This window comes from Neovison vison, chromosome 4, assembly GCF_020171115.1.
Source record: "Neovison vison isolate M4711 chromosome 4, ASM_NN_V1, whole genome shotgun sequence".
NCBI classification, from domain to species: Eukaryota; Metazoa; Chordata; class Mammalia; order Carnivora; family Mustelidae; genus Neogale; species Neogale vison.
This window is the reverse complement of record NC_058094.1, coordinates 4,017,322-4,029,264: the sequence shown is the minus strand read 5'-3', so window position 1 is coordinate 4,029,264 and position 11,943 is coordinate 4,017,322. Positions and strand designations below refer to the sequence as shown.

Here is an 11,943-nt window from a genome sequence, read left to right as displayed (position 1 = left end):
TCTTGTCCACACACAAATATTTATTGATCTATTGCATATGGTGCACGGTCCCGGGCAAAGGGAGTTTTACTGTATGTATGTAACACGCATCACACACACTCACTCACATGGACACACACGAACACGCACACATGCTCGTTGATAAGCAGACATGGGTGTTGAGACTTCGGCAAAGATCTTCCCTGGCTGGAGTGGGAGTCTACAGGAGGCACATAACCCAGCATAGGGGTTAAAAACATTTCCCATCCATGGAGGGTCCCAGGGCATTTGCTGGGAGCCCCACTGCCAAAACAGGGAAGGAAGGACCTGAGCAAAGCAGCAGAGGGTTCCTCCTTGAGAAGAAAAACTGTGTTTTCTGAGGATGCCCCCTCCTCAAAAGACATGATAGATCGTTCACCATTCAGAAGCTGGAATAAAGTATTTTAGCTTTAAAACAGGAAGAGTTCCTTACCCACTGAGGTTAGTAGCCTGGGTCAAGCAAAGAGACTCTTTTAACATCAAAGAAAAATGGCCCAAGATATTCTGAGGCCAAATTGTGTAACACATTTATTTGGCCAATACATGAGTTTATTTTTTTTTACAAGAACTTTGCCAATTCATTAACTGTTAATAGCAATCTTAAGTCGAGAAAAATTAAAATACTCTCATTTATACAAAATCATATCGGTGGTCAGAAATCCAATATAGCATAGCATCAATCAACAGGCTTAAGTCTGGCATTTAAAAGACAGGGCCAAAAATTAACAAGACAGGAAACAACATGTGTTGGAGGGGATGCGGAGAAAGAGGAACCCTCTAACACTGTTGGTGGGAATGCAAGTTGGTGCAGCCTCTTTGGAGAACAGTGTGGAGATTCCTCAAGAAATTAAAAATAGAACTTCCCTATGACCCTGCAATTGTACTCCTGGGTATTTACCCCAAAGATACAGATGTAGTGAAAAGAAGGGCCATTTGCACCCCAATGTTTATAACAGCAATGGCCACGGTCGCCAAACTGTGGTAAAAACCAAGATGCCCTTCAACGGACACATGGATAAGGAAGATGTGGTCCATATACACTATGGAGTATGATGCCTCCATCAGAAAGGATGAATATCCAACTTTTGTAGCAACATGGACGGGACTGGAAGAGATTATGCTGAGTGAAATAAGTCAAGCAGAGAGAGTCAATTATCATATGGTTTCACTTATTTGTGGAGCATAACAAATAGCATGGAGGACAAGAGGAGATGGAGAGGAGAACGGAGTTGGGGGAAATTGGAAGGGGAGGTGAACCATGAGAGACTATGGACTCTAAAAAACAATCTGAGGGTTTTGAAGTGGCGAGGGGGTGGTGGGAGGTTGGGGGAACCAGGTGGTGGGTATTAGAGAGGGCACAGATTGCATGGAGCACTGGCTGTGGTGAAAAAATAATGAATACTTTTATGCCGAAAATAAATAAAAAACAAAAAAATAATAATAAAAAATAAAAGACAGGGCCAGGAACGCCTGGGTGGCTCAGTGGGTTGGGCCTCTGCCTTCGGCTCAGGTCATGATCCCAGGGTCCTGGGATCGAGCTCTGCTCAGCCGGGAGCCTGCTTCCCCCTCTCTCTCTGCTTGCCTCTCTGCCTGCTTGTGATCTCTCTGTCAAATAAATAAATGAAATCTTAAAAAATAAATAAAGACAGGGTGAGTAGGCAAGTCTCCTCTGCACGTTATAAATAAAAATCCTCTTGATATATATTTAAGAAGCACTAAAGATATTTGAGGTATTCTATTAATAGTCACAGAACCCAATCTCTAGGAGCCTGCTGGAGGAGACAGGTGTGCAATCACACACAAACCCAGCCTAGAGAGACAGAAGCTGTGTAAGTGCAAAGGGCCTGAGGCCCCACAAGCAAGTGTTTCTATCTGACCCAGAGAATCACACAAAATCCAGAGTGGGCACATTTTCAGTTAAGCCTTGAAGGTGGTGATGACAATAATAATAACAAAACCACAACATCTACTCTTTGTGTTGGTATGATTTTTTTTTTTGAGAAAAAAAGATAGACCCATGAGAGACAGACAAACCAGCCCTGCTCTGTGTGTGACCAAGTTCTTGTCAACACAGAGAATAGACAACGGGTATTAGACGCACACAGACTATGATTCAAAAGCTGGCTTTCCCACTAAATATCTGTGTTCATTTGAGTGATTTATTTAACTTCCATGAGCCTTGATCGCCTCATTTACAGAACAGAAATGTTAATAACACGGGACCTGGCAAAGTTATTTCTTTCTGTCCCCTCAGCTATTTACTTAGTGGGTAAACGTGGGCAATTTCTTCGTTACTAGTTCCTTCAAATGCAAAATATGATTTACACTATTGACTTAAAAGAGATGCTGTGTTAGGATAAATAACATGTGCAAAATCTACTCTGAAAATCACAGAATGCCAAACAAAAGTTAGTATGTCCAATTTAAATATCACCTCTAAGGGGATAAAGCTGTAGATATTTAGAGGTTCAAGGAATAGCAATTAGAATAGGGTAATCTTGGAGAGCTTCTTGTAGGAGGTAGGATATGAATTGGTATGTATATGTGACTTTTGAAGCCCTAGTCATAAATGACATGATTCAAGTCTCCACAACAGAGTAGTAAGTAGTAAGATATCTCCACTGGGGATTTCGTCAGTGGAAGGGACCACCGTACTGGGATATTATCGTCAAATATTGATTTACTTTTCTTTTTGTAATACAGTTAGCTTTACTGAAATAGCAGTTCCTCTATCCAGGAAATTGATCAGGGACACAGCTCAGCCTGGTCAGTTTGGGGTACAAGGGGTGGTCAGAACTGATAGTACATGGATCTAGGCAGACCACTGGAACTTTGATTTTTCAGGACCGTACTGGTAGATGAGGGACAATTCAACAGGAGTTGAGGGTAATTAGCGCAGCCACAAGATGGACCAGTTGTCCCACTTAAAAAGAGAGAAAGGGGTCCTGCGTGGAGACAGGGTCCTGGCCAAGAGAAGCAGAGAGGATCAGGCAGAGGAGTTTGAGTTCCCCAGAGAGTATCCCGAGAACCTGCTTGCTAGAAATAGGTGACCTCAACACCAGCTGCAGATCTGGGATGTTTCTGACCATCACGTCAGTTTACCCAGAGGAGCACAGCGTGAACACCTTTTTGGCAAAAAAAAAAAAAAAAAATGTAATTAAAAAAAATCAACCTCATTCCATCATGAATATGGAGAAAAATATATATATGTTAGTTCTGTGTGCTATGGGATGAGCAGGGAGAGTCAAGGTTATCTACAGAGTATTCCCCTGAAAATCATCTAGTTCAGCGACATAGGAAATTCCAGAATGTTGTTTGGAATTATCAGAAGTTACAATGAAATATATTCCTTTGCAAATAATACCAGAAAGCGGTAAAGATAAAACAAGTTGAATAAATGAGGAAACATGGAAAGATGAGATGAAATCGGAAAACCAGCAACAAGCATCTTCAGAATCACAACAGAGTCTCTAAAATCTTCTTTAAGTGAATATAAAAAGGGACTGAACAACATAAGTGATAGGCATAACAAATTTGCAAAGCCATCCCACATTGCAGACAAAAAGTATAAAGAAGAAGACACAAAAATTCAAAGGAATATAAATTAGGACCTTAAAACAAAGACATACCAATGGACTCAGGGGAGACTACAATAGAAAAATGTTGCTTTATTAGGAAATTTGAATACAAACATTTTTATAACACAAAAATGTCATAAATTAAATGAAATAATTAGAAAAGTTGCATAGGAAAGTAGCCATGGACCAAATTGGGGAGCAGGGAAGTAGTTAAGGAATTACTTCTGGGAAGGTGCTCTGCCAAGACAGTTTTGTAAGTGATTTTTTTTTTCAAAATTCTTATCCCTTATAAACGGGCTTAAACACAGAAATACAAAAATGCTCTAAACCCAGTATATAACCCAGATGAAGAAAGCATAAGAAAAAAACCAAAGTCTCACTTTGAAATATTGCTATAAAAGCCCATCATAAATTACAGGCAAATAAAACCCAGCAGTAAAATAAAATTAAAGTAATAAAGTATTATTTCAGAATGAAAGGATAGATTCTTAATGATCATTAATATTTTTACCATTTCTGGAAGAGACAGATAATTTTTACATCCTTTTTGTGGTAAAACTCAGCATTATTGTCTGTTCTGACCATTTCTCCACTTCTTTACTTCTGAGTCTCTTCTCAAACTCCTGCCCTCAGCACCCCGATGGAACCCCTCCTCCATCTTACAAAGACCTGTGGCCGACTCTGTAGACTCATCAGACTCCATCTCCGGTCAGCATTCGACATGGTTGAATGTGGCTTCAGTTTACTTCCTGGGAGGCCAAGCTCTCCTGAAATCTCCTCCTGCCTTTCTGGTCTCTCCTTCGCTTATTATCTTCCTCCTATAAATGGTGGTGCCCCGGGGCTCGACATTTGTATTTATATACACGCTAAGTCACAGGCTCCGGTTTCTCCACATGTCCACTCAACCTCTATTGTGATATCTCGTAGTCGAAACAAAGTTCTGATCCCTTTCTCCCAAAAGTTCGACCACTCCGTCGTGGGCACCACTGGTCAACTTCAGCTCCAAACTTAGGTGATTCCCTTAACTGCTCGCTTCTCCTCTTACCTGTGTACAATCTGTCAGCAGGTCTGGCCAGCTCTGTTTTCAAAATTAATCCGAAAACTTTGCACTTCTCGCCCCGTCAACCATGATCACCCTCAGAGAGATGTTCTCGTCTTTGAGCTGGGGCCAGTGAACGTGCTCAGAATGTACGTAAGAGCATGTGCATTATCTCACATCCATCTCTACTCTTCCCTCCTTCTCCACCTCCACCAGAATTAAGCTCCCTTAAAATAAATGGAATAGGGTTCAGAAAGATCATCTATTCCACTCCAACATCAACCAGTCTCAACCTTGGGTGGTTGCCCCTCCCTCCTCTGCACGCACCCCCGTCCCAGAACTTCCTCTGGTGTTCTGAGTCCCCTTTCCCCTCAATGAGAAAATGCTTCCATAGTATCTGTGGATACTCCTGTCCCTCCTACTTCCCTCCACTTTCCCTTCCCCGACTTGATTGTAAACATCTGTGAGAGGAGGGACCTTGAGCTGGCACCCCAAATTAAAGGATCTCTGTCCTGATAGAAACCTCGAAAATCTGCCCGAAGTCAACAGTCAGACACAGAGTCTTGGGGTGCGGAGTCCAGGAAGCATATGAGGAAGTAAACATGCTTAATCCCGGGAAGGGCAGAGTGTGGGGGCATCTGGAAGGAAGAGACGCAGGGAGGGACGGGGACATAAGGCTGACTGGCCCCTGCACGCCCTACACTCATGGAATTGGGTCATGATTATATTGTAATCAAGGGGTAACCAAGCTGCCTCCTTTTTCCCAAACTCCCAGGAAAGTTGCCACCAGGTATGACTACCTATGCTGTTATGTGTGTGCACGTGCGCATGTGGTAACAGGCAGAGGAAGAACACAGCAGGCGGTGCATCAACTTGACTAACTCCGCTGAAGCTGGAGTCTTGAGCCAGAGAAATGGATAAACGTATGACACAGCCACACTCCCCTCTTCACCATTACAAATGCACAGAATATTAAGTACAGGGTTTCCTGAGTACACAACATACAGCTAGAGCCCATCTTCTACGGACTGTAGAGCAGGGAGCTGTCCCCTGCCATGTGGGCCACGGACACACAGCGGCTCCAGTGCTCACCCAAACAACATGTATGTAAACACAATGCCTAAGCTGGGTTGTTACTAAGGATGGAGGAGGAACCACTAGACCCTCTTACCTAGTAACAAGTCATTTGTAGGCTTTGATGGTTCAGTAGAGGATGTTTTGCTAACATGGTCTTAATGAATGCTGGCAAATGTTCAAAGTGAAGGAGGAGGTATGCAAATGGGATTAATCTGTGCTTTATCAAAGGTAGAAACAGAAGCTGCGTAAATGTGCTCAAAGGGCGATCTGCTTGCTTAGCGCTTTGTAATGCAGCCCCACACACATTCCATCAAGAGCTCAGCCTGCAAACACATGCAGAGGCACATCTCTTGCCAGCTGCACGCCTGACTCTTCTCCAGAGTCAAAGACCAGCAGGGGTGAAAGTCACGGCACTGATTTCCAGAGAGCCCGTCCTTGGCCCAGTGTAATCCATAAGGAAGGTGCTCCCGGTTCCTTATAATGTAGCAAAAATGAGAAACTTTGACTCCAAAAAGTCATTCTTATCCCACACATTTCTCTTCCCCTGTGATGTGGCTCGGGCAGTGTTTCCGTATCAGCCTGGCCTCTTACACAGACACGCCTGCCACAGCTGGCTCCATGCTGGTTCCCGCTCTTGTCAAGGAGCCCTGGCCACTGGGATCCAGTAACAGTGCCTTGTCACTCCAAAACCTGAAAAGAAGTGGGTTTCTGGTGTTACTAGGTCTTGACTAGCTCAACATTGCCTACTGACTTATCTACCTTCCTGTGACCTGTTGGACCAATGCATTACATTAGATTCCCTCTCTCTCAAATACTCGGAATTGCTGGTTCCCAAACCAGACCCCACACATGGAGAACAGGGAGAGATGGAAGGAAGAGGTGGGCCACTCCAGATCAGTAGGTGCCAAGTTCAAGAAGCAAGGGGACTTACTTGCCAGGCTTGCCTTGGGTACCACCCAGCGAGGAGGTCTCTGCACCCACCCGCCAGGATCTGCCATTTGTAGAGAGGCCTGATGGGGTCCAGCCACGTCTGCTGGCCAGGTGGTCTCCACAACGGTGTGCTGTCTCAAGGTGGAGTCCTTGAAAATGGCTCCTGCTATGGGACCAGAGTGGGGGGACAGAGAGCACATCCAAAAGAGGATCTCACAGGCCAGCTGGTGGTCACAGCCTCTCCATGACCTTCTCCCATGCTGAATGGTGTCTTTTTTCCTGATTTTTGTCCTAGCTGGTGCCTTACCCTTCTGGCGCTCAGCATAGCTACAAAGTTAATATAGGAACATTACCTACGAGGATGCCCGCTCCCCAGCTGACGCTCAGGTGGTGATCCTGGATGGACTGCTTAGGAATCGAGGCCAGACTTCATGGATTTGAAATCTGGTTCCATCACTGACTGGCTATGGGACCCTAAGCAAGAATATGAAAGTCCTTTGCCTTGTTTTCCAAATCTGCAAAATCAGGATAATGAAAAGACCTACTCAAAGCATTGTGAGGACTAATTTGGTTTGTGTTAGAACACTCAAACTCGTCCCAGTTCCAATGGGTCCAATAAATGTGGGTTATTGTCCTGAGATGATCACACATGGAAAAAAGCAGCTGAGAAGTTTCTAACAGAAAAAGGAATGAGAAACACATCTTTGAGACCTAGAGTGAGCCAGATGGAATCTTAGGACTCTAAAAGCAAAACCTTTACCTTGTAAATGGGATACTCCAAGAGGTAAGAATTATGACCCCGAGTAAACTGTTACACTCAGAACTGGTCCCTCTCATCCCCTGTAGAAGTGAATGGTGGGTGTACGTACACACATATGTCTGTACATGTGTCTCTGGGTGTGTGTCTGTCTTCGTCGTTATCTAATAGCTGCTTGTTGTGCTATATTCTCCAGCGGAAAGAGCACTAGCCTTGGAGTCAGGAGGCAGACATGGAGATTTCTGGCTGTGGCTGCCACATGAGACACTTCTGTGATTGAGAACAGGTTACAAACTCTTTGAATTTAATCACACTTACCCTAACATGGGACTATGTCTGCTTTCCTAGTCTGCTATGCAGAAGAGATGGAATTCTGTTTGTAAGATGACAGCAGATTATGAAGGGGTTTCAGCTCATCTCTGATAAAAAGCAGAGGTGCAGGGTCAGGCAGGAGGAACCAGGAGAGCAGAGTTCTCATCTCTATCCTAGGTTTCGGTTCCATTTTCAGAGGAAAACATTTCCCTTTTTCAGAGGAGGAAACAGATGCGCAGAAAACTTCAGTGTTCTTGTTAGGAAGCTGAAGACCCTGGATTTGAACCCAGAGACTGCAGAAGCAGAGCTCGGGTCCGTAGGCCTGACTTTCTTGAACACCTCTAACCAGGCAAGGTGGTGGGGCTGGACTCCATTTCCCAGGGGGCTGCAGGAGGCAGGAAAGTCACTGCTGTGCTGTCAGCCATTGCCAAGGCAGCCCCGTTCGGGGTGGGAGAGCAGGGAAATGGGGGAGACTGTGAGCTCTTCCATAGGATCGCTCCCAGTGACTCCTCAGACCTTCAGGAGAGTTTTCAACAATCCATCTCCTGAGTGAAATTCATTTATTGAGAAAAATGGTAAAGGGCCGGGGTCTGTTGCCCCAGACGTGAGCAGGTGGGTACAGAAGAGGCCACGAGAAAGTAAGACGTGAGAGATGTTGGGGGGAGGCCACCAAACCCAGCCTCTGACATTGGAGATCCAGGCCCTTGGGAGGCCCCGTGTCGTGCCCTGGCCCCATAACCATGTGTTAAAAGAAGCTTCCATAATATGGGAATCACCCTTCCGTCCGACACCAGGTGACCTGGCGCACAGTCCTGCATTTCTCCACGTCCAGGAATCTTGGGTGTCCTGGAAAACCAGCACCTGTCTTCTCTGTGCCAGTTCCAGAGCGAAGAAAGCAGAACAAATCGTAAGAGCGGATTCATTACATACTTATGTTCACACAACGTTTCCAAATACATCTTCCCAGTTGACTCATATCCACCGGACCTTATTGATAAAAACTGATATTTACTGAAAACTGAAAATAGACCAACAGTGAGCACTTACCCTGCTTTTTTTTTTTTTTTCATTTAATCCTCAAAGACAAACCCATTGTATTGATGAGAAAACTGAGGCAAGAAGAGTTTTGGTATTTTGTTCAAGGCCTCCCATTTGGGAATGGGTAGAAGGCAGACGCCGACCCAGGAAGTCCGCTTCCGGAGGCCAGAAGGCGTGGGTGAGGCAGACACAGCAGTCAACTCAGAGCAAAAGTAGCCATAAGGCTCAAAAGATTGAGAAATGACTTTGAAAAGTACTGAGTGTTAGCAAAGGGATCGCTTTCCTGCAAACACGGGTCTCATTGCCAGCGGCGAACGAAGTGCCAGTTACCCCTGCAATGTCAGGGCCAGATTGCAGCCCTTCTGGTGCGTCTGTGGTTGGCTGATTCGTGCCACGCTGGAGTCAGGAAGTTGCTCCCCGAGAGTAGGAGAGCCCCCCCCTCCCCGGCTCCCACCGCACTGACCAAATGGCCAGTCTTCGGGCCTCCGCTTGTTTATTTGCATTTCAGGCAGTCGGGCCTACTCATCCCTAAATATTTCGTAGTCGTCAGGGCACGAAAGATGCCTATTGTTTCATTTATACCTTCCTTAATTTTCTGCCTTTAACCCCTGTCCTTGCCTGAAGTTGGAGCTGGAATCTGGGGAGAGTCGGAGCCTGGATTTAGAAAGACATTGGTGGCTAAGAGCACCTGCTTATGGGATCCTTATGAGATTAAATCAAAGCAGGTGGACAGTGCCGGGATCCTTTCCCACGAGCCGGGCAGATGAGTAAGGCCGGCCCCGGAGGCGCATGAAGCAGCCTTCCCTGTACACCCAGCATCTCTTACTTGTCCAGGGGTTCCGTTGATCTAACAGCTTCTAAATAAGGTGGGAAGAGTGGGGAGACCCTCCACCCCACACGGTAACCCCCCGGAGTGCCACTGCTGGATCAGGGCTTACCTGAGAGGCCCTCTTCTGAAGCGCTGATTCCTTGATGTTCCCGTCACCGCTGTCCAGCGCAGGCTCGCTTGGCTCTTCTAGGAAGGATGACCCTCTTCCCTCTGATGCTCACCTGGGCCACAGTCCTGCAGCCCTGAGCTCTTTTGCTTATAACCCCAAGCTCAGTCTCTTCGAGAAACGCTTGGGGCTGGGGGGCTGGGGAGGGGTCCGGCTTTCCTGGCATAGCCTCGCTCTGCATCAGAACCTCCCCGCTCCACAGAGGAACATCTGAGGCCGTGGGTGTCAGGCTCGTTTTATTGCTACTCTTCATGGTGACGATATTTTCATCTGCTCAACGCAGACAAATGCAGACACGAATGGGATGTGCCTATAATGGGTCTGAACCAGTCCATGCAGGCAAATGGGTCCTGTGCCACCAGAGCTACGAGCCCTAGAAGTAGAAGGAAATAGGGTTCTTGTTTCCAGTTCTCTTGGCAAGTGGCTGAGACCCTGCGAGTGCAGCTGTTTCGTGGTCTGCCTGGTTTCTTCCTGGCATCGGAGAGGCAGAGAAGGGCATGTGAATCCGTGGCGGGGATGGGAATGAGGAGAGAGACCTCAGGCATGAGGCTGCACTTAAGCCAAGTCTCCAAGGCTGGTAGGAACGCCATGTTCCCCAGAGACAAGGTGGGGATCCGGACGCTAGAAGCTCATGGAAAGGGGGCAGAGCTGCCTCTGGCTGCGGATGTTCAGGGAGGATGGAGTCATCTGGGCGGTAGAAGGAGAGGATAAAAGAAAAGAAGAAGTAGGGCAATGGGATTGGAGAAGTTATATGCCGGGGCCCAGAACACTCTCCGGGAAGCGTAGCTTTGATTCCCCGTGGAGAACAGACCACCTGCAGGGATTACAGTGGGGCAGGGGGCCCATGAGTACCGGATTCAGAGACTGCAGGCTGTCTGTCATCAGACAGACAGTCAGAGATGCTCTCTGCATCTCATAGGGACGGGGGTGGGAGGGGAAAGGGTGTTTGGCAGGGCAGAAGGAAGCTGCTGGAGGTCCAGGAGAGAAGAACCACAGTCCTGAGCAGTTGCAGCAGGAGGGACAGGATGGAGGGGAATGGTGACAAGAAACAGCAGAACTCCGTGCTCCCCAGCGGGGCGACTGGGAGCCCTTGTCACCTGCTTCTTCTGGATCAGGGGGCAGCAGGAGCATGGGAATATTAGAGTGCTGTGTTCATGGTGCATGGTTCGAACGCAGCTCAATAACGGGCTTAGATGAAAATTTCAGGGCTGTAGACCCAATTAGGGTCTCACTAGAGGCTCACACAAGGGGTTCTATCTTTGCTCTCTGGGTGCCATGACAGTGAAAGGGAGAGAGATACAGAATGTTTCCATGACAGATGCCAAGGGGGTAACGTGATTTCTGGGCAGAGGTCTGCAGAAAAGCTGCTCCTACCACAGCAAGGCAGACCCTCGATTTGACCCCTCTTGTACCTGTTCCTGGCAAAAATAATTATAATTAATTTGAGGGTTATGTTTTGGAAACCCTCCCAAAATAGAACTCGGGCATTCGCACTGTCATTCCCATTTCACAGGATCCAAACTATACTCACCTCAAAAGAGAAGACTCCCACAGTTCGCCAAGGCCCCAGTACGGGCTCTGAGGCATTTTCTCTGTGTGCCGGCCTTAATACACTCCAAAGAAAACTCCAGGGGCAAGCTGACTTGAACTTAAACTTGAGTCCTCAGTTAGAAGTAGAGCTCTGGAAATGTGTCTTGTACACTTAAAAGTAAGCTGTCTTCCATGTTACTTCCAGTCATCATAATAATGGCTAGTATTTATCCCAGCACCTGGCTCTGTGCTAAGCGGCTCGCACATGTGACCTCCTTTCATTCTAACAACGAGGGAGGTAGAGTCTAGTGTCCTCGGGTAACCTAAGAGGAAGCCGAGGCCAGGAGGGCTCACCCACTTACCAAGGCTCCGGATAACAAGTGGCCGGTCGGGGGATTATCCTCCATTGCTTCTGACTCTCGAGACCCGGCAAATACCGATGGTGCTCCAGACCTAATGTGACCTCTTGCAGACGGCAGTTTGCTTTTTTCATTTTTTTATTTTTTTATTTTCAAGACAACACAAAGACGTTACTATTAATAGTCTCCCTGCAGCTGAAGCAACAGAGGCTTGGAGAGCTTAAGTGACTCACTGCCGAGTCACAGGGCTCCAGAGTGCCTTGCTGGGGATTTTCAACAAGCTCCCTTGACTCCAAAATATATGGGTGAG

The 11,943-nt window shown here is 46.7% G+C and overlaps 1 long non-coding RNA gene across 1 annotated transcript; it reads right to left on the bottom strand.

The window, feature by feature from the left end:
- Positions 1 to 6,240: 6,240 nt before the first annotated feature.
- LOC122905509 lies at positions 6,241 to 9,758 on the bottom strand. The gene is made up of 3 exons (XR_006384338.1): positions 9,688 to 9,758; positions 6,644 to 6,808; positions 6,241 to 6,402 (listed from the first exon to the last, which is right to left on the bottom strand). It is a non-coding gene; the product is annotated as an uncharacterized LOC122905509 (long non-coding RNA).
- Between the last annotated feature and the right edge of the window lie 2,185 nt (positions 9,759 to 11,943).